At 43.5% G+C, this 21,142-nt stretch overlaps 1 protein-coding gene across 1 annotated transcript in view; it reads right to left on the reverse strand.

The window, feature by feature from the left end:
• The window catches only part of spop (speckle type BTB/POZ protein), a 151,757-nt gene that overhangs the window by 71,193 nt on the left and 59,422 nt on the right, over positions 1–21,142 (reverse strand). The window lies entirely within an intron of this gene.

A 21,142-nucleotide genomic window follows, 5' to 3' on the forward strand; every position in this document is an offset into this window, starting at 1 on the left:
CACATTCACAGCGCTAAAACAGCCACCGTCAAACAGTGCGGTCGGAGTCTTGTTCTTGGACTCAACTTGGATCAATAATGGATTCAACTCGGATCAACAGTGGACTCGTCTCAAAGTTTTTTTTTTTAATTACTTGGATTTGACTCAAACACTGGGGACTCAAGGTTTAGTGACTACAACACTGAGCCTGTGGATTCCCTTTCAATGTTTCTTCATGTTGTCTTCTCGTCACCGTTGGCTTGTTCATTAGGTATCGAAGGACATTTGCCCTGAGAGTTCTACACATTTGTTGAAGTGTGAAAGCTGGTTTTGAGCCCAGAAGCAGTCCAGAAAACCAATCCCTGGTTACTTTTAAAAATGGCGGTCAGAGGCTTGCTTCAACCGAACTGTAGTGCCGACCACATTGTGTGAGGAAGCTATCCGCCCTCGCTGATCAATCTCATTATATTCCCTCCCGTTTCAACTTTGCTGGGTTGCTATAGTCAGTGAAGGAGCTGGAACCACACATTCATATGACCGGAGCACTGACGTTCGCTCACCTTTGTGGTGCAACACCTGGAAAATCCATGTCCTGTTAACCTGAAAATCTTCTTATACAAGAACAGCTCCTTGTTTGCATGATGACATGCCACGCATCTAAAAAGTGCCATGGTTCTCCACTTGAATGTTGGTACCAAAGAAAAATATTAAAGGAATGAACCTAAGGCTGCAACAGAAAAGTGCCCTATCGATGAATGATTGAGAGTTTCAATCCACAGCCATCACTGGCAGGGAACAAAATTGGCTGTGCTCTCAAGTGGGAAGGACAGCAACGGCCATAATCCGTGCTTCCCACACATTGACAAGACTATGGCAGCCCGCCATAGTCTAATTTGGGCTGCCGTAGTCTCAGTCCGCACCCGCCCGCCCGCACACACGGCGACACTGACGCACCCGGCCTGACATTGCGTGCGTTGCCTATCTGAGACAGCGTGAGGAGACAACTCTGACAAGCTACATCCTGTCTGCATCTACATGTTAAGGTAAGTTTATACAACTTTATGTAGCCTTTGACACGATTGAGGCGGTGACATTTAGGCTACGCTATTGTGCTTTATAGGCGTATGGAGAGCGCACTGATGGATGACGTTAAGTGTATTGTCTCAGTAAAATTACTTTGTCCATTTCGTACTGGCAAACCTACTTTTTCTCTAAGGCAACAGTAGGCTATTTTGAGGCAATATTAGTTAGCCCTACGTAGTTGTTATCCAATTCATCAAATTAACTTTATCATCCTACCAGGATCAGGTCGTTTCCAAATTCACCGGCGAAGCGCTTCCCGCTTGACATTGTATGTGCGCAGTCTATCCAAGTGATGGAGACGTGAAGTGACAGCAGTGATAAACTAATCTAGGTCTGCATGTACATGCTAAAAGGGAAAAGTAGTCTATTCTAACAGAGCGCGAACTTCGATGCCACTTTTGAGAATTAGTGCTAGTAGCCTTAACGCGATTTGTTACTGGTGAGACGGAAGACGTTAAATTATTTTTAGCCTTTTCTAATAGGCTACCTTCTAAAAGTGAAGCTATTAGGCCACATAATTAAGGGAATGTAATGTTAGTTATCTACTTAATTCAATTAACTTCTTGACTCGAATTTGATCATTTTCAAAAATTTACTGATGAGTGTTTCTCCACTAACGTAGGCCTTAATGCAACGCGTTGAATGTCAGGTGACGATGTCAGCCTTATTGTAGACGCTACAGCTGGAACAGAAAATCTCCGATCCTTATTCAACTGATGCTAAATTTGTTTTGTTAATTCAGATCATGAGCATTTTGAATTATTTCAAAAAGAGGGATCGAAATTCACCTCAGGATGAAGAGGTAGTGACTGAGGTAGGCCCAACATCAACTGCTTGCTGTCTTTGGCCCTGTTTACATTATTTCGAATCAGCGGATCATCAGATTAACGTTTTTAAAACGATTCGCGTGCACACAGCAACGCCAATACACGATTCGCGTGCACACAGCAACGCCAATACACGGATATGCTAATCACATGACTAATTAGACGGCACGTCACATGATCCCAGTGCATATCGGGCATGCGCAAGTCACTCACCACTTGCAAGTGGAAGGATGGCAAGCGAACACCTTCTCCAGCAGATAAACACACCTGGCTGTGATGTTCATGTTCTCACTGAGTTTAAGCGCCTGAAGGAGGTTGAAACATGTAAATAAACCTCAGTGCGGCTCAGCGCTTCCTCCTGCGCTCCAAATCACTCCGCCCTGAACAGCGAGTGCCCTCTGGAGGGTGCGCACTCCGGCCCTGCGCAGCTCACAGAGCGCGCGAGTGAAGCACACGAGCAGTGATTCGGGACTAAAGGCCTCTGCATGCTCGTGCGACAAGGCTTTCGCAGATAGCTTTTCGCAGACAGTTGTAATTTATTGTTGAGCGGGGCGCAATAGGCGTGCGCGATGTTATTCACCGGCACAACGCAAGGGGGCGCGAAGTCGCTAGGAGTAGTTGGTGGGTGTGGTTAGTGGAGTGTTTATCCTCCGGTTACTTATAATGACTAGAACTTTTTTTTTTTATAATGACTAGAACTGGAGTCGTATAGATGTACGTACTTCCTCAATCAACCGCTCTTCGTGCTGCTCCATCTTCGCTCGTATTTTTAAAAATGCCGGTCGTGAAAACAAACCAAACCGGGAAAGTAGAGAAGCAGAAGTGCGTGTACAGCGGACCAATCAGAGCCCTCTTGTCTGCGGCGCTGTCTGCGAGGCTTCTGCGGTGGTCACAATTTTTGGGAGGTGCGCGCAGAGCGTCTGCGAAGGTGGGGGGGCTACGCAGACACCGTCTGCGACACCGTCTGCGAGGACTGGGTTGTCAGCATAAATTGGCCTTGAGCCGCTGTGTGTGTGATCCCAACGCCAGCGAATCAGGAAGGTAGATGTCACAGTGACGTTGTCCAATGACGACGCCAGCTAGAGCTCAGCACAGCGTATCCGCGTATTCTCAATGTTTACACAGCACCGGACCAGACACGATCTGGATTGAATACGTGGACCCTGGCGGATTCCCGTTTCCCGGCGTTTTAATGTAAACGGACAGTGCATCCGCGAAGAAAACGAGACAGATACGGTCTAATGTAGACTTGGCCTTTGTCAGGATGTCAAATTGGTATAACACTCCAAGCGAGTGAGTGCGATGAACGGGGGCAGATATACCCATTACTCAGCCACTTAGCAGCGATTGCCCTTGTTGTGCCGGTGTCGAGCGGGAATTGTGAAAGAGACTTTTCCACAATGAACAGGGTAAGGACATCTGCAGGCAAACCAGTGATGTGAATTTCAATTTAGATTTACCCATTGTTTTTATGCTCAAATCCCACCTAAGTTCAATCTCGCTTTCACTTAATTAATTAAATATTTCAGAGTGAGCTCTACAATCACATGACTCATTGTAGTAACAAGTTGTTTGCCATTTTAGGTCAAAACAGACCTTCGGAACAGACTGCAAGGAGAGCACCTGGCCGCCTGCTTGAGGATTTCCATTAACGGGCCACAACCAGAAGATATAAGTTATGAAAGGGCACTCGAACTCTTTCTCAAAGCCAAGAAAAATCAAGCGCACAAGTGCAGGGTGTGGTCTTTGTAAATAGGGCAGGCATTTGTCAGGGTCACTTTTGACATACAGCAGAGCTAGAAGTCCTTGTTTTGTAGGACTTTTTGGAGGAGTTCAGGGTGTGAAGTATTGTAGGAGTTTTGGTTCGGTTTGGTTGCTATCCATATGTTCTTGTAGGACTGCCCTCTGTAGCAACATGCTAAAATAAAATACAAGGTGCATAACCAATACCAACGAATTTGTTTTGTTAGTCTTATACCCTGTCCACACTAGGGATTTTGTACCGATACGATACTACTTTCGTACCGCAACACCTGTCCACACTAGCAACTATATCGGTACTGTAGCGGTATAACTCTATCGGTACGAAACCCACAAATGTATGGGTTTCGTACCGGTACAGTATCGGTACTGTAGCGCTTCGCTGTAGTGTGGACAGATGAAGCGGCTCTGTATCGATACAAATATAATACGCATGCGCAAAGTCACACACCTCAATCGATGTCTTCGCTGAATAAAATAGTGAAGAACGGAGATTCATTTGTTTCTCAACTGCCTCGCGCGTTTTATACGATTCGACTGAATAAATGACCACCAGAAATACAGACTGTACACTGACAACAAAAAGCGCACACGCGTTGTTTCATCCGCCATATTCTCGGAAGGAAGTTACTCGGTAACCACGGAAACATTTCGCGCACGCGCATTTCAACTACCGTGAAAGAAAACCGCAAACATTTCTCGCTAGTGTGGACAGATGCACTAAACTGTACCGGTATACTTTGTATCGATACAGTTATACCACTATCGTATCGGTATATATGTGAACACAGCTTTAGTTTAGTAGTATCAGTAGGCTAAACAACCCCCCGCGCACCCCTGCAATTCAACCGGACATGCGCGCCACGCCCCCCCATGGGCTGCCCCCATAGTCTCCAAAATTTCTGTGGGAAACACTGATAATCATAGCGACACTAGCCAATTGTAGGCATGTGAGCGCTTGTATGTAGAAGAGGGCAGATAGCACTAATCTCAGAGTGTGTTATGCTGCCTTGAGACAGTTTGAAAAGGAGCAGTTTGCTCACGTCCATGTGTTAACCTTCACCCTTCCATGTTGGTAGTTGTCTTATTATAGTCAAGGGGTAGGAACTGACAGGTGAGCAAGGGGGGGGGGGGGGGGGGGGGGGGGGAACAAGGGGGTGAGGGTACCTGAACCTAGTGACTGCACAGCAACTTTGCTGGCATTTGAAGAGTGGTATAAAATGTGTGGCTAACACGTAGTGCATGGTGAACAAGCGCACCTCAAAATGCCGTTATTGTTTTGAAAGCAAAAGGTGGTCTGCTCGGAGTATTTGTATTTCCGACACGTAGCGCGTTATACGTCACCCTAGACGCTGATGCTCTGTTGCATTTTTACCCCCAGTGTGACAAGCGGGTGCGTGACCAGCGCCTTCATGGCTGCAGGAGCAGACGGCTGCTTGCTTGCGCTGGATTACCTCCTCCCCTCCCCCCCCCTTACCCCTGATTCCCCCCTCAAGTCCCGTGTTTAAAGTGTACTTGTGTTGTTGTGTGCTTATGCAAAGGTTTTTTAAATGTTCCAACACTGTACTCCTGACAGGAGCATAGTGGGGGGGGTTATTCTTTTTTTTCCTTATCTCTCCTCATGTTGTGTTTCCTTTTTATCTTTATCCCTGTCTTCCTGTCCTGTCTACCCTATGTCAACTGTATGTTGTATATGTACGGATAGGTTGACGGCTAATTTCGCTGGTACATGTGACTAGTGACAAAGGGCATCATCATTATCACCACCACGTCACGCTATGTGAACACACACAGGCTCTGCTTTATGCCAGCCTTGTTTGGTTCAATGTAAACAACCAAAGTGGTCATAATGAGTGGCCTTCTTTATGGCAATATTGTGGTAAAAAAGACATGACATAAATAACCATGAAGAGAACGTGTTTGCATCGGGGAGAAAACGCAGTAGCTGTGAACTCGGGGCATAAAGATTCACTTCAAGGCCGCATCAAGGCTTTGCTCCACTCCTCCATCATCAAAGTAAAGTCGTTTACAAGCCTCTCCCATCGAGCACTGTTGCCCTCCTCCCTCTCCTCCCTGCATTATCCGTGTGTGCTGCAGATGCTGCAGGCGTAGCACTTTTCTCCTCTCTTCACCTGACTACTTACTGCGAATTCTGTCCGAGTGCGAATGTGTGCCCATGTGTGTGGGGCACAGATGTTGCAGCTGTAGTAGCTCTCCGAGTTATCAGCGTGGCATATGGCGACACTGAATGAAAGATGGGTGCTGTCAGGGAAAGAGAGCGAGCAAGAGAGGCTGAGAAACACAGAGGAACTATGCAAGGAGGTGAAAGGAAGACGGGGTGGAGGCGGCCATCAAATGGAGATCGATGACGGCTCACAAGGATGAGGGGGAGAGGACGCGAGAACTGAAAAACAGGAGCAAGTAAAAGAGTAAACTATATTCCATAAAACCCGCTTCAAATTCTCCCAGTAGACAAGATCGTAAAAAAGAAAAAAGAAAAAGAGAGAGCTGAAAAAGAAGACAGGGAGAGTTCAAGTCCATTTTCCTCCCTTCATCTCCCTCAGCATGTAATGACATCCAGCACAGCACCTTTAATGGGAAATTTCTCCTCATTAAATACCTACAGTTGGTGCGGGCACGCACACCCCTTATTATTCCCATGACGGAGATATTCGGTCCACACAAAGAGCTACATGATGACGGCACCACTAACCCACTCCCATCCCCTGGATAAGTGGGACACATGCTGAGGAGGATCGAGAAGCTCCACAAACAGGAATTTGTCCTCAGTTGGCTTCATGTCATGCCTAAAGACTCCGCATCCTTTCTTAAAGTAATTGTGAGATTTGGCACCAATGGAGAAACCAAAAACAGACAGCTCGACTCGACACTTGTGAAAGAGATGACGACAGCTGGATAGGAGCAAAGAGTAGAAGAGGGGGAATTAAAGAAAAGAATAGCAGGATTTCTTTTGACATTATTTACCCGCAAAAGGTGGACAAGTGGCAAGGAAATGATGCAGAGGAACATCAAGCACAAAGGCGATCTGAGCTACAATCAATCAAATGTAAAAGTCAGTTCTCAGATGAAAATCGCATGAATTGCAGGGTTTTTTCGAGAAAAATTTAGTATGAGGGCGCTCACCATGGCGAGGGAGCGAAGCGGGGGGGGATGGTGCCGGTTGTCACTCCCCGCCGTGCGAAGCCTTTGAAAAATGCTCCAATGGGACATTCTGAGGCTATCTGAGAGGGAAATTGTAACAAATTGTCAACACTGAAAAAGAAAGAAGTAATCTTCTTCTGCCCCGGACAGTCTTTGGCTTTCTTCCGCTTCGTGCCGCGGGATGACATCTTTAAATGCCCAAGTGTCAACAAAAACAACTCGCGAACTACTTCTGTCAAAAACTCCCGCGCCGGTGGGTGAAAGGTCATTCAGTCTCGAGAAATCTCGCTCTACAAGTCAGCTGACCTTCTATGTAACCCATGTCAAATCTCGCGAGAGCAGCCGCGACAAGTAAACAACATGGCGCCTCGGTCTGGAAAACGCCAATTCGGATTGTTTTTGCGCCGTCTGGCGGTGTATCTACTATGATTGGAATATTTTTGGAGCAATTATAACGTATTTGATGATCAGACACATTGTCACGTAGTGTTGCTGGGATGTTTTCACGGAGTCAGTAAGGGGGCGCACACCGAGAGTAAGAGGGCGCAGCGCCCCTGTTCCCCCGTTTAGACGAAAGCCTGAATTAGCAGAAGAATTCCAAAACCTCAACTCCAGGAAAAGCTAATTATTGGAGAAAAGGTACAAGTGATGATTATTATTATTAAGATGGCGACTTAACACGTTCTTCAAGTTTACAGCTTTCCTGAGATCTCCTTCCAAACCAATACACCACCTCTTTCCATAGCTGTTCCAGGAACTTGGCAGTGTTCCTCCAGTTCCATATGCCAGTTCCCTCACTGAGACCTTCGCCAAATTTCAATCCAGTAACATCCATACAACATGCATGCAGCCTTTCGTTCTAAAAGGATGCTTGTTTACTTTCAGAGAACGACCGTCTTGTCTGTACTAATGAGGAGTCTAGCAATGACGTTAATCCACATCGCTAGACAGCTCTTTGAACCTCTAAAAAGCGGCCTTTCAGCATTTGACAAGAAAAAAAAAAAAAAAAACGGACAGGTCGGACCTTCTACCATCTGATCATAAATAACCCAGTCATACGGTTGCCTTTAACAACCCTAATAAACCTGAGGCGTCTCTGCACTCAGCCAATCGCCAACCAGCCTTCACAACTGCCCCAATTAGTGGAGGCTCAGGATGCCCTCTCATAACCCTCAGCTGCTGTCGAGATAACTCGCCATCCTCCTGACCAGTTACCATGACCGTAACGTCATTCACACCAGGTGTCCAAGAAGGGGCTTTTACTCCAGATGTGTCCAAACGTACAAAAAGCACTGGTTAAGTCTCGAGAGATGCATCATTTACCATTCTGAGTAGGAGCATATACATTTTTAAGTACCTGATACCAATAAGCATCAAGTAGCCTACTTCCTTTCCAACAATCCGAGACATCCTGGAACGTTTTATTTAGCTCTTTGTGTTTGCAGTTGCTGTGTCTTTCTAGAAATATCATCTCCTCATGCTGCGTTTTGCGTTTAAAACTCCCTTGAGCTTGCGGGGCAGTGTCGGCGAATTAATACCTGGACCGGTGAGTGCAGACCCTGGCAAGTACATGCAAGTCTTGGTGCTCAGTGCTCGCTGTACTGAACTGTTCTCATGATATTTTTTAATAGCCACTCGTCCCGTGTTCACTCGTCCCGTCTGTGCTCGTGCTCTCTATTAGACACACATACTGTTTGAACACAAAGACTCGGTTTAAATGTGAAAACGCAGTGATCAAAAACATTATGTGGCTTCATCGCCACACGTCTGTCTAGCATCAGGCTCTCTATCTCAGCAACACTGTCAAGTTCGGGGTCTCTGTAAAGCACGTCGAGGAACGCAAGGTGGGAAATGCCCACGTCCTCGCTCTTCATGCTTCGGATCCTAGAACAGCAGCTTGTGCGCCAGTAGGTCGTCGTGTCGTCTTACGTGGCCTGCGAGCTTCATCATCCTCCTCTCAGATTTTGGTGGTGGCTTTGGGTAGGTTTCCATCGACTATTTTGTTGATCTTGTCAAACCAGCGCTATTCGTAGCATGTCTGTATAACAGCCGTTGACGCGCTTTAGGTATGGTCTACCGCAGGGGTGGGCAATTATTTTTTCCATGGGGCCCACATGAGAAACAGAAAATTTTGTGGAGGGCAGGACCAAAAGGCTGAACTAAATTCTGCATAATATTAATTGTATTTCTTTATATAAAGCAGTAAATAACATTGTTTTTACAAGCTGCCAAGACTGGTAAGAGTATGGAAAAAACGAGGTTGCCTTCCAAAAAATGTCATTTATTCAATCAAATTTCCCAAAACAATGGTTAACAAAATGTGAACGTTTGTACCACTTTTTTTTCCAGTCACATTCACCCCAAAACACAATAAAGTAGTGCTGTCAAGCGATTAAAATATTTAATCGTGATTAATGTCGCGACTGTCATAGTTAACTCGCGATTAATCGCAATTTAATCGCAGATTTTTGTCACATAAACCATTGTAATTCTCTTATCAGCATAAAAAAGTGAATGGGCTTGCTCACCGTTCAAACTACGGGGGTACTCGGGGGATCCGAGATCCCCTGAAACAGACATGAGATCCCTTGAAAACATGATTTGGGAAATGTTGGGGGGTCTCTAAAATATTGGCAAAATGATGTTTATTGACATAGCAATCGTGTGTAACGGGAAGCATTTGCATATCCGAAGTGAGCGCGCGATGGAGATCCGAGCTCTGAGACAAGCGCAAGCACCCCCCCCCAAGGGAAAAAAAGGGACCCCCCGAAAATATCGGCATAGTTCGAACACTGGTTGTACCAATGTTTTTTTTTTATTGCAGAGCATAACATGTCTCGTCACAGCCACTGCAAAGTGGGGCTGGAGCCGCCGATGGGAAAACGAAACCTAAGCCGAGCACTGTGGCTCTTCGGGGGAGGGCAGAGGACTCTGGCTGTGCGGGGCGTGGCATCATGTCACAGAGCGTTAATCTCGCGATAAAAAAATTATCGCCGTTAAAATTGAGTCAAGTTAACGCGTTAATAACGCGACATTTTTGACAGCACTACAATAAAGACATCACAATATTGTCTTTCTACTCCAAATATCAAGCAAAATACTACATATTATAATAATGATGCCCACATTTGTAGTCTAATCACTTCATTTGGTGCTTTTCGCCGGAGATTGGCTCCGGCGCCTGCTGGTGACGTCACACTATGTGATTGGCTGGACCGTTTGAAGGATGACGTACAAGTTTGTGGTTGGTCTGGACAAATTACGGAAGTAGTTATCGCGCGATTAGGTTTCGTGGGATTTCATGTCATGTTCATGTCGCGCGCATTGCGTTTTTGTTGAACACAACTTCAAAATAAAAGCAATGCACATTCAGTCCATGCATGAGGTAAAATTAGAAAATACGTTTATTTTGTAATTTCTCATTAATTTTACGCGGGCCGGTCAGAATGAATCAAAGGGCCGGATGCGGCCCGCGGGCCGGAAAATGCCCAGGTCTGGTCTACCGTATGTTTCCGACCCATATAGGAGAATGGATTCTACAGTGGCCTGGAAAAGTCTGATCTTCAAAACTCTTCTCATTGATGACTTCCATATCTTTTTCATCTGATGGCATGCCTGCCAGGCCTGGGCTTTCTGGACTTCAAAGTCATGTTCAGGACTGTTAATCCAGGATCCAAGGTAGACAAAGTCCCCCCCCGTCCCAATGCTCTGGTGACATGGCACTGGAAGTGGTCCAACTGTCACTGTGGAGGGGACTCCACAGGGACCGCCTTAGCCTTGTGAAAAGACGAAATGGATAGAAGACGTGGTACTTTTTCAACGGAAAAATATACATTATAAAAAGACACAATGAAGGATGCAATGCAAAGTCCAAGTTGTGTCTTTTTTTATTAGCACAGTGTTTGTCTTCCTCAGTTAATTAACTGTTTTAGCTGCATACTGTGGTGGCTTCTTTATTTATTAATATCGCAAGCCTAACTGTGTTTATGCATCGCGTTTCAGAAATACAGCTAATTAATATGATTAACAAGCTAGTCGTCTTTTGATTCACAGAGGCGCATTATGTGCAATGTCAAAGAAAAGTTTGCTGGAGGTTAAAAAGAAAACGATAAAGTGCATTACTGTTGCGATTTCAATACAAAGCCATGTTTGTGCATCATCAGGATGAAAATTAATGCCCAGAAAAATGGCAAACGAGGACGAGCTCCCCTTCACTCTCGCTCACATTCACGATCCACCGCACAGGAAGTAAAGCCAGCACACTAACAGCGAACACTGCTCAAGTAAACACACACACACACACACTGAAAAGGAGGAGCTGAGGACATGTTTCGGTCCCTGTGACGTAGTCGGACCCAGTTTGGAAACACTTAAAACGAGTCCTCATTCTTCTTCCCCTTCCCTCCCCTGGCTTTCTCCCTCGTCTTCCTCATCCAAAAAAGGGAGAGAGCCTTCTGCTGTGTGCTTGCAGGCTTCATTAGGCCGACTTGAAGCAGCCAACTCTGTGGAGCATGCGTTAAACATTAATCACTGCATAGCATTAGAGCATGTAACCTACTGCAGGAAAGGAGAGGAGTGCGGCAGATGTTCAGAATTCAACCTGACCTTTTTCCTACAGACTCCATGAGGAGGAGAATTAATGCAGGAGCAGGAGAGTTCTCTGTGAATGATCAAAAGCACGGCTCTATAAAAAGTGCAGTGTGGGGTTAAGTATGATGACGATCATAATCTTCAAAGAAGAAGTAAAATACGTGCTCATTGATAAAGTAGAGGTATATACACGAACGTCTGCCCAAACTTCCACAAGCAGGCATATTAAAGCTAGTAGAGAAAATACACAGAAATATTTTTATAAAACCTTTATGCGCCCATTTCAATATACAGTATATATAACGTTTGTACACTCCTACTCATTCATAGGTTTTTCTATATTTTGACCATTTTCTACACTGTAGAACACATCAGAACTACGAAAACGCATGGAACACGTGTTATTTCACAGCTGGGAAGTCCGTATCGTGAAATACCGTGACCGAGGTCTTGAAAGTACTGAGCGAGGCCCTCTGGGTCGAGGTCAGTATTCAAGGCCGAGGTCACGGCATTTCACCATACGGACCGACCTTAAAGTGCCATTCCACCATTGGATGTATTCTTTGGCATAAAATACAATATATTTTATGACAACATGACTAGACAGAGAAATCTTTTAGCTTCAAAATGATACATCAAACAATTTTTTGACAACGACAAGTATATTAATTTTGCGACCAAAGTCACCTACCCTTTTAATTTCCGTGCGGTAGTGAAACGTGACGCCATCGGCAGGTTCCCCTTCTTGTGTACCACGTCACGTGTGACGTGGCACAGATTATCAGCAATGGCGGATAGAACGCGATTGTCAGCTTCGGAAAAGAAGCGAAGGAAAATAGCAAGTGATGCCCAAAGGAGACGGTTGATGGTGAATATCGGCACAGCAATCGACAAGTGGAAATCGTGTTCTATCCGCCATTGCTGATAATCTGTGCCACGTCACGCGCGGAAATTAAAAGGGTAGGTGACTTCTCATCTCATCTCATTATCTCTAGCCGCTTTATCCTTCTACAGGGTCGCAGGCAAGCTGGAGCCTATCCCAGCTGACTACGGGCGAAAGGCGGGGTACACCCTGGACAAGTCGCCAGGTCATCACAGGGCTGACACATAGACACAGACAACCATTCACACTCACATTCACACCTACGGTCAATTTAGTGTCACCAGTTAACCTAACCTGCATGTCTTTGGACTGTGGGGGAAACCGGAGCACCCGGAGGAAACCCACGCAGACACGGCGAGAACATGCAAACTCCGCACAGAAAGGCCCTCGCCAGCCCCGGGGCTCGAACCCAGGACCTTCTTGCTGTGAGGCGACAGCGCTAACCACTACACCACCGTGCCGCCTAGGGTAGGTGACTTTGGTCGCAAAATTAATATACTTGTCGCTGTCAAAAAATTACGTTTGATACATCATTTTGAAGCTAAAAGATTTCTCTGTCTAGTCATGTCATAAAATATATTGTATTTTATGCCAAAGAATACATCCAATGGTGGAATGGCACTTTAAGCTGGTAAATAAAATATTTTTTTCTTTAACAAATTTTAACAGAAAACGAGAGCGCCCGAAAGGGAAAACCGAGCCGAGCCGCCATTTTGAATCCTCATTCACGGCTGTAATGCAAATTGCTTCCTCCTCGGTATACAAGTGCACTTCCATGGCAGGGGAAAAGAAAAAAAAACAAACAAAAAAAACTACATTTTGCCACCTATGTAGTCCCCTATTTACAGTTGTGCTCATAAGTTTACATACCCTGGCAGAATTTTTGCTTTCTTGGCCTTTTTTCAGAGAATATGAATGATAACACAAACTTTCTTTCCCCCACTCATGGTTAGTGGTTGGCTGAAGCCATTTATTGATAAACAACCGTGTTTTCTATTTTTAAATCATAATGACAACAAAATACATCCAAATGACCCTGATCAAAAAAGTTTACATACCCCAGTTCTTAATACCGTGTATTGCCCCCTCTAACATCAATGACAGCCTCAAGTCTTTTGTGGTAGTTGTGGATGAGGCTCTTTATTTTCTCAGATGGTAAAGCTGCCCATTCTTCTTGGCAAAAAGCCTCCAGTTCCTGTAAATTCCTGGGCTGTCTTGCATGAACTGCGCGCTTGAGATCTCCCCAGAGTGGCTCAATGATATTGAGATCAGGAGACTGAGATAGCCACTCCAGAACCTTCACTTTGTCCTGCTGTAGCCAATGACAGGTCGACTTGGCCTTGTGTTTTGGATCGTTGTCATGTTGGAACGTCCAAGTACGTCCCATGCGCAGCTTCCGGGCTGATGAGTGCAAATTTGCCTCCAGTGTTTGCTGATAATGTGCCGCATTCATCTTTCCTTCAACTTTGACCAAGTTTCCTGTGCCTTTGTAGCTCACACATCCCCAAAACGTCAGCGATCCGCCTCCGTGCTTTACAGTAGGAATGGTGTTCCTTTCATCATAGGCCTTGTTGACACCTCTCCAAATGTAACGTTTATGGTTGTGGCCAAAAAGTTCAATTTTGGGCTCATCACTCCAAATTACCTTGTTCCAGAAGTTTTGAGGCTTGTCTCTGTGCTGTTTGGCGTATTGTAGGCGAGATACTTTGTGGCATTCGCTTGGTTTTAACAGAGCCCCTGATTTTCCATTTGTTAATCACAGTTTGAACACTGCTGACTGGCATTATCAATTCCGTGGATATCTTTTTGTATCCCTTTCCTGTTTTATACAGTTCAACTACCTTTTCCCGTAGATCCGTTGACAATTCTTTTGCTTTCCCCATGACTCAGAATCCAGAAATGTCAGTGGCTGGATGAAAGATGCAAGAGTCTGTCTGGATCCCAGAAATTCACTCAGCTTTTATGTACACACACTGATTACAAGCAAACAGATCACAGGTGAGGATGTTACCTTTAGTAGCCATTCAAACCCATTTGTGTCAACTTCTGTGCATGTTATCAGACCAAAATCACCAGGGTATGTGAACTTTTGATCAGGGTCATTTGGGTAGTTTCTGTTGTCATTATGATTTAAAAAGAGAGAAAACAGTCGTTTGACAATAAATGGTTTCACCCAACCACTAAGCATGAGTGGAAAAGATGTTTTTGTGTTATCATTCATATTCTCTGAAAAATGGTCAAAGAATCAAAGATTCTGCCAGGGTATGTAAACTTATGAGCACAACTGTATACAAAATTGAGTCATTCAGGATTCAGCCATGTTTTTGCTCGGCGTTAGCAACAGTTACAGGTTTTTAACTGTCTCCTGCAATGTTTTCTTTTATTTCGTCTTCCTCAGGGTAGTAAAACTCACTTTCACTGTGAACACTGTCGTTATCGTTATCCATGCTGTAAAATTAACGCTATTCTCCTAAGAAATGCGAAAATAAAATGTCGACAAAAAATTGCTACCATGTTTGTCGTTGTGAACGAGTGAGTTGCCAGAGGTCCGTATCCGGGGTCCATACCGTAGGATACGGACCCGCTCGCCAGCCAATCAGAGCGCAGGATTTGATGGAAACCGGACTGCAAAAAAAAAAAAAAAAAAAAAAGGAATTATGTGGAAAAAAAAAAAAAAGTTTCATATTTTAGATTCAGGACATGCTTTTCAGGGACATCCAACTTGACAGTGCTGCCGAGATAGGCAAGGCAAGGCAAGTTTATTTATATAGCACATTTCATACACAATGGCAGTTCAATGTGCTTTACAGAAGCAAAAACAAAAACAGTAAACAATAGAGAAATAAAATTACATAAAATAATTTTATTTTTAATCTAAAACAATTAATTAAAAGAATTAAAAGAATTAAAAGAAAATAATAAGAATTAAACAATAGTAGAAATAAAATAAAATGAGAGAGAGTCTGATGCTAGACAGACATGTGTGGCGGTGCACCACAGCATCTCCCACGATGAAGCCACCCTAAGTAAGCATCTTGGAGTCTTCAAAGTAGCCATCGTTTACCTTGACACTTTATACACTATTGCCATTATCTTACCCAGCTTCATGAGGTCGTCACCTGGAACGCTTTTCAATTAACAGGTGCCTCGTCAAAAGTTAATTAGTGCAATTTCTTGCCTTATTAACAGGGCTTTGAACCGGTTCAAGGAACGAAAACCGGGAACTTTTTCTATTTCACATGGAACAGAAACGAAACCAGAAACTTTATTATTTTTTATGTTCCGGAACAGAAACGCTTATTAAGAATAATGGTAACCGGTTAATACCGGTTTTTATTTCATTCCTCAAAGTTTCCGTAGCCTACAAATAAAAAAGTCATTCTTCTCCTGCGCAAGTTTCTATGACCCGCTGGGGTTCACTTCCTGTGTGACGTTCGCTGACTGAATGTAGAGAGCGGGAGGGTGGACTACTATCACGTCTCCACATCTTAAATAAGAGGTAAATATTGCAGTCTATCGTTATTCAAAAACGTCAAATTCAAACACGATATCAATATATTTGTCCACGTTAATGAGAGGCTCGCGAACATTAAATGACGTTAACCTCTGTTAGCCTATCAATGCATAGGGCCTGACTAGCCTTTGGTAACACACTAAACGAATTCTCTTTCATTTTTGGCACTTTTTCTGTTTGTGTAGATGGGAAGACATACTGAGAATCCAAATCGCCAACATTTGAAATAATAATTGTTTTGAATTATTTCTTGTCTTATTTAATGAAGGTTGTAATAGAATTAGCCTACATTTGGCTTAAGCTGGATGAGACAGAGACATAATTTTATACCCATTTGTTAAACAGCTGACAGGGAACGTAATTAACCGTTCCGGGAACTAAATTTTTTTGTTCTAACCGGTTCGGGAACGTCTATTTAATGGTGGAACCCAAAACCGGAAACGTTAAAATTCCGTTTCTGTTCGGAACGAACCAATAGGAAAAAAATTCTGGTTCAAAGCCCTGCTTATTAATGAATTTGAGACCAAACAGTAAATAGTAAATAGCCCTATTCTACAAGTGTAGTAATCCATATCATGTCAAGAACCGCTCAACTAAGATAAGAGCGTCTGCTAAATGCCAGTAATGTAAACGTAATGTAATTTATGTCATTTCACTTCCTTGTCAACAGTGTTGAAGTCAGGATGTTATTTGTGCCCTATATTCAGATGTGTGTGCAAACGTTTAATCCGTCAGGCAACTTCAATCTTCTATAGAGAGGCACTGAATGCAAGAAAGACACCATTTAAAACCCCCTCCCACACACACACACACACACACACACACCAGTTACTAGGACAAAATGCTCAAAGCTAAGTGTGAAGGCAGCCATAAAAAGTAATGGCTACCCTTTATGTTCAAGTGTTGCACAATTTTGCATAATTAATTATAATTTTTTGTTTTTACATAATTAAAATATTGCACATATTTGTATGATATTATGACTGTATTAAAAATGTAATGGACTTTATTGAAAAGAGAAACATTGTAAAGATGATTGGGTGGACCCAATCTCCCATGATGCATTTATGTAAGTCACTTCCTGTGAAATGTTTTGTTGGCGCCTAATGAATGAAGGAGCTCTTGGGTGAGCACAAAGAAAGGCTACTTGTTTGATGTGCTGGAAGTTCTCTAGTGTCTTGTGCTTAAGTATTGTAAGTTTGATATCATCTTTTATGCTTAACAACAACTTGTAACCCTTCTTAGTCTACAAGCCGGCAAAAGTGGTATGTTGCCTTTTGTTTGTTATTTTAATAAGGTTTAAGCTCATGTTTGTGTTTATGAATGTATGATTGACTGTTATGTTTGTGCTGTTTGTGTAGTTCTACGGTGTTTGTACAATAAAGAAAAACATCAGTATTAAGAACCTGCAGGGATGCGATTTGGGGCTGGTGAAATTATCTGAAAATTTTAGCCGGGGGTCTGGGGGCCACAGGCCCCCAGCTGGTCCAGGACAGCGCCCTGGTGGGGGTACAAGGGGGGCGAAGCCCCCCAAAGCTCCTGGGTTCTGGGGTTTTCTGACTTAAAAATTGTACTAAAATGGCAAGCAAACACACAAGAAAAAACTTGTCATGATTAACAAATTCAAGCCAATTTAATGGTCAACATGCAACTCTGAGCCCCTATAGTAAATTCAATGATTCTTAACTGACAAAAAGCCAAAACATGAAACCTAAAAATGTCATTCTAAATTAAATCATCTGCATTAGAATAAATAGAAAATTGTATAAGGAAAAACAAAATTTAGGCCGAATCCCATTTCACCCCTTGGACCAACCCCTTGGCCCTTCCCCTCCATTTTGCGCGTTCACGTGAAGGGGTAGGGGTATCCCAATCCCAGTTAACGCGGAGGGGTAGGGGAAGGGGTAGGGCTTCTGTACCCCTCCAAACGGAGATTTTCCTGGAGCTGACTCCGAACGAAGGGGTTTGAGTGATTTCCCACAATGCCATGCGGATTTCAGAAAGATGGCGGTTCCCGCGCCAAAAGATTGTCATAAATGTATTTTCTCCATTATTTACGTGTTTTAAGTTGTTATCCAGAGGAAACACGCCGCTTGATTCGCTTTCGAGCTGAGAATGAGCAGCGATTTCTGAAATCCAAGCTGCTGCTAAAAAGCTTTGGGAGTGAGTATTGTTTTCGGTTGCTTGACTGCGTACGTTTTGTTCTGTTATTCTCGCTTTTATTGTTTACATGAGTGTTCTGACACCTCATTCTGTCGGATGTGGTGCACGAAGCGCCAAAGATATCCCATTCAGTGGTGTTAGTTAACAAATCACACCCTGCCAGCAGAGATTTCTGGTTCTGCCTCTGGCTCTGACTGTAGCGGCTGGTCGCAGCCAATGACGCATTTGGTCGCGTTTTGCTAACGTAAACGCTGACGGAGGTACGCGATGACGTATGCGATCGTTGAAGGGCTATCCCAATACGTAAGGGTTGAATTTCAAGCCCTATCCCTTGTAGCTCAGTTTCAAGGGGAAGGGCCAAGGGGAAGGGGGAGGGGAAGGGGTAGAAATTAGAATTGGGATTGGGCCTTATACTCTCAATTACTGTAGAAGTTGAACATACCTAAATGTGCCTTTTCAAACAAACATGATGCAACATAAGAATTCATCCACAAGTCTTCAGGAACTCTCAAAGAAAAAAGATGCTAGCATCCATGTCCAGTTCCAGCATATCAGTCATTTTTTTTCTGCAGTTACTACTCTAGCAATGTCAACTTCATATACATAACTCTATAGTGTTCACTCACCAAAGGATAATCATAACTCCACAGTGTTCATTCACTTAAGGATATTCAGAACCCCAGTGTTCACTCACTTAAGGATATTCAAAACTACTGTGTTCACTCACTTAGGTTTCGTTTCTATCCCAGGCTCCAGCCCGACTTTGCACGCTCGTAGCTCGGGCAGGGGAGGTCCCAGCATCCCCAAACTTGACAGCCAGAGACCTCTGCCCTCCCCCCAAAGAACGAAATTGCTGAACAAATGTCTCACAGTCTTATGTCCAACGTCTGTAGCAACCTCTTTCTCCAACCATTCCCAGCGGAACTGGTTTTTCACTATTCTGTCGATTTCTTTAACTCGATTTGCATCTTCACGCTCAATCACGGAGGCTGCCATCTTTCAACTCTTTGTTTGAAGCGAGCTTACGTACAGCTATCTAACAAGCGCGTTCATTGGTTGTTACAGAGCGATGGGCCAATCACGTACCTCGTTTCATCTCAATGACGGAATTACTGATAGTCGGAACGAATAGGATACGAATGCGGATTTTTGAGCGAAAAATCGGAAAATTTTTTTTCAAATTTTGAGGTGAAAAAAGCGGAATTCCGCGAATTCGCGGAAAAATCACATCCCTGAACCTGGGCCTTGGATTGTGACTAAGGGCGATACACTAAGGCTGGACAAAATTATCATAAATCATGATACCTGGAAGACTTTTCAACACCACGTTATGCATCACAATTTACAGTACCAGTCTAAAGTTTGGACACAGACACTCATTCATAGGGTTTTTTTTTTTCCCCCCTCCTGTATTGTGACTATTTTCTACATTGTAGAACAATACTGAAAACATCAAAACTATGAAATAACATCTGGAACATGTATGGAATTATGTGGTAAACCAAAAAAAGTTAAATATGTTCCATATTTTAGATTCTTCAAAGTAGTCAGTGTTTACCTTAATGACGCTTTATACACTATTGGCGTTATCTTACCCAGCTTCGTGAGGTCGCCACCTGGAACGCTTTTCAATTAACAGGTGCCTCGTCAAAAGTTAATTAGTGCAATTTCTTGCCTTATTAATGAATTTGAGACCAAACAGTAAATAGTAAATAATAAAAATGCAGTAAATAGCCCTATTCCATCAACAACTGTAGTAATCCATATTATGTCAAGAACCGAACAACTAAGCCAAGAGAAACATCCATCATTACTTTAAGACATGAAGTGACTTACTTAATAAAAACAATAAATAAATAGCATTGAATTCAAAGTTGTCCAAACTTTTGACTAGTCCTTTAAATTACTTTCCCAGGTCATTGTAATTTAAAATTAAACATGCCCTAAGCGCAAGCTTGCACTAGGACATGAAACAAAATGAGATGTGATTTCAGTGACAAAGCAAGCAACGCTGGAACTGTGATTTTCTCAATTCTATGAAAATAAATAACAGACAACATAATAAAGCGACATTACATCTTCCATATAGCCCTTTCACAAAACACTTGCCTATTGTAGGAACTGTAGTGCGCACATATACAGAATTCCGGAGTAACTACCAGGCTCTTGGGAGGGAAGAAGGGGGAGGAGAGAAAAAAAGAAAAAGCCTCACGTCTGTACTGGTTAAGATACACGAGAAAAACTTACCTGCACACTTTCTTCCTTACTACTCGAGGAAAAAGATAAATATAACAATTTAAACAAAATTATTTGCATTTTCAAGCAGGGACATCGAGGTGAGGCATGAGGAAAGGGGCGGGGTTTCCAGGTGCCATCAGCCAATATTGTGATACCAATTATAGTGCATTATTGATATAAAAAATATGGAGTTCAAAACACCCATACAACCATCAATCACTTTAAATTCATATGTGAGCTGGCACTAAAGTTTTTATTGATGGGGGAAAAATGAAGCCTTCTCTTTCTGAGAAATTCTGTGCGACAACTCCTTTCAGCGACGTTAAAGTGTGGAGTTTCTACAAAAAAAAAAAAGTTTGCCAGATGTGCAATTGGCTCAAAATGGTTGGTCCGGTTTTAATTCATTTCTCTACTCATAACTAATTTTGAACTGCAATTATTACCAAACAATTCATATCTTATCGACATTCGGCGCCCTGAGACAGCACCGGCCTTGGTTCAGGCCGTTGCTGAGGCAACATTTCCCCCTGAAGGTCACTGCCGGGAGACACTCTCGCCCTCGCATTCCTTCTCTAACTCTCAGCGGTCACCATTTTTACCCCCAGTGTGACAAGCGGGTGCGTGACCAGCGCCTTCATGGCTGCAGGAGCGGACGGCTGCTTGCTTGCGCTGGATTACCTCCTCAAGTCCCGTGTTTGAAGTGTACTTGTGTTGTTGTGTGCTGTGTGTGCAAAGTTTTTTTTTTTTTTTTAAATGTTCCCACACTGTACTCCTGACGGGGGGGGTTCTTTTTTTCCTCATCTCTCCTCATGTTGTGTTTCCTTTTTATCTTTATCCCTGTCTTCCTGTCCTGTCTACCCTATGTCAATTGTATGTTGTATATGTACGGACAGGTTGATGGCTAATTTCGCTGGAACATGTGACTAGTGACAATAAAGGGCA

Source organism: Neoarius graeffei, chromosome 20 (assembly GCF_027579695.1).
Source record: "Neoarius graeffei isolate fNeoGra1 chromosome 20, fNeoGra1.pri, whole genome shotgun sequence".
NCBI classification, from domain to species: Eukaryota; Metazoa; Chordata; class Actinopteri; order Siluriformes; family Ariidae; genus Neoarius; species Neoarius graeffei.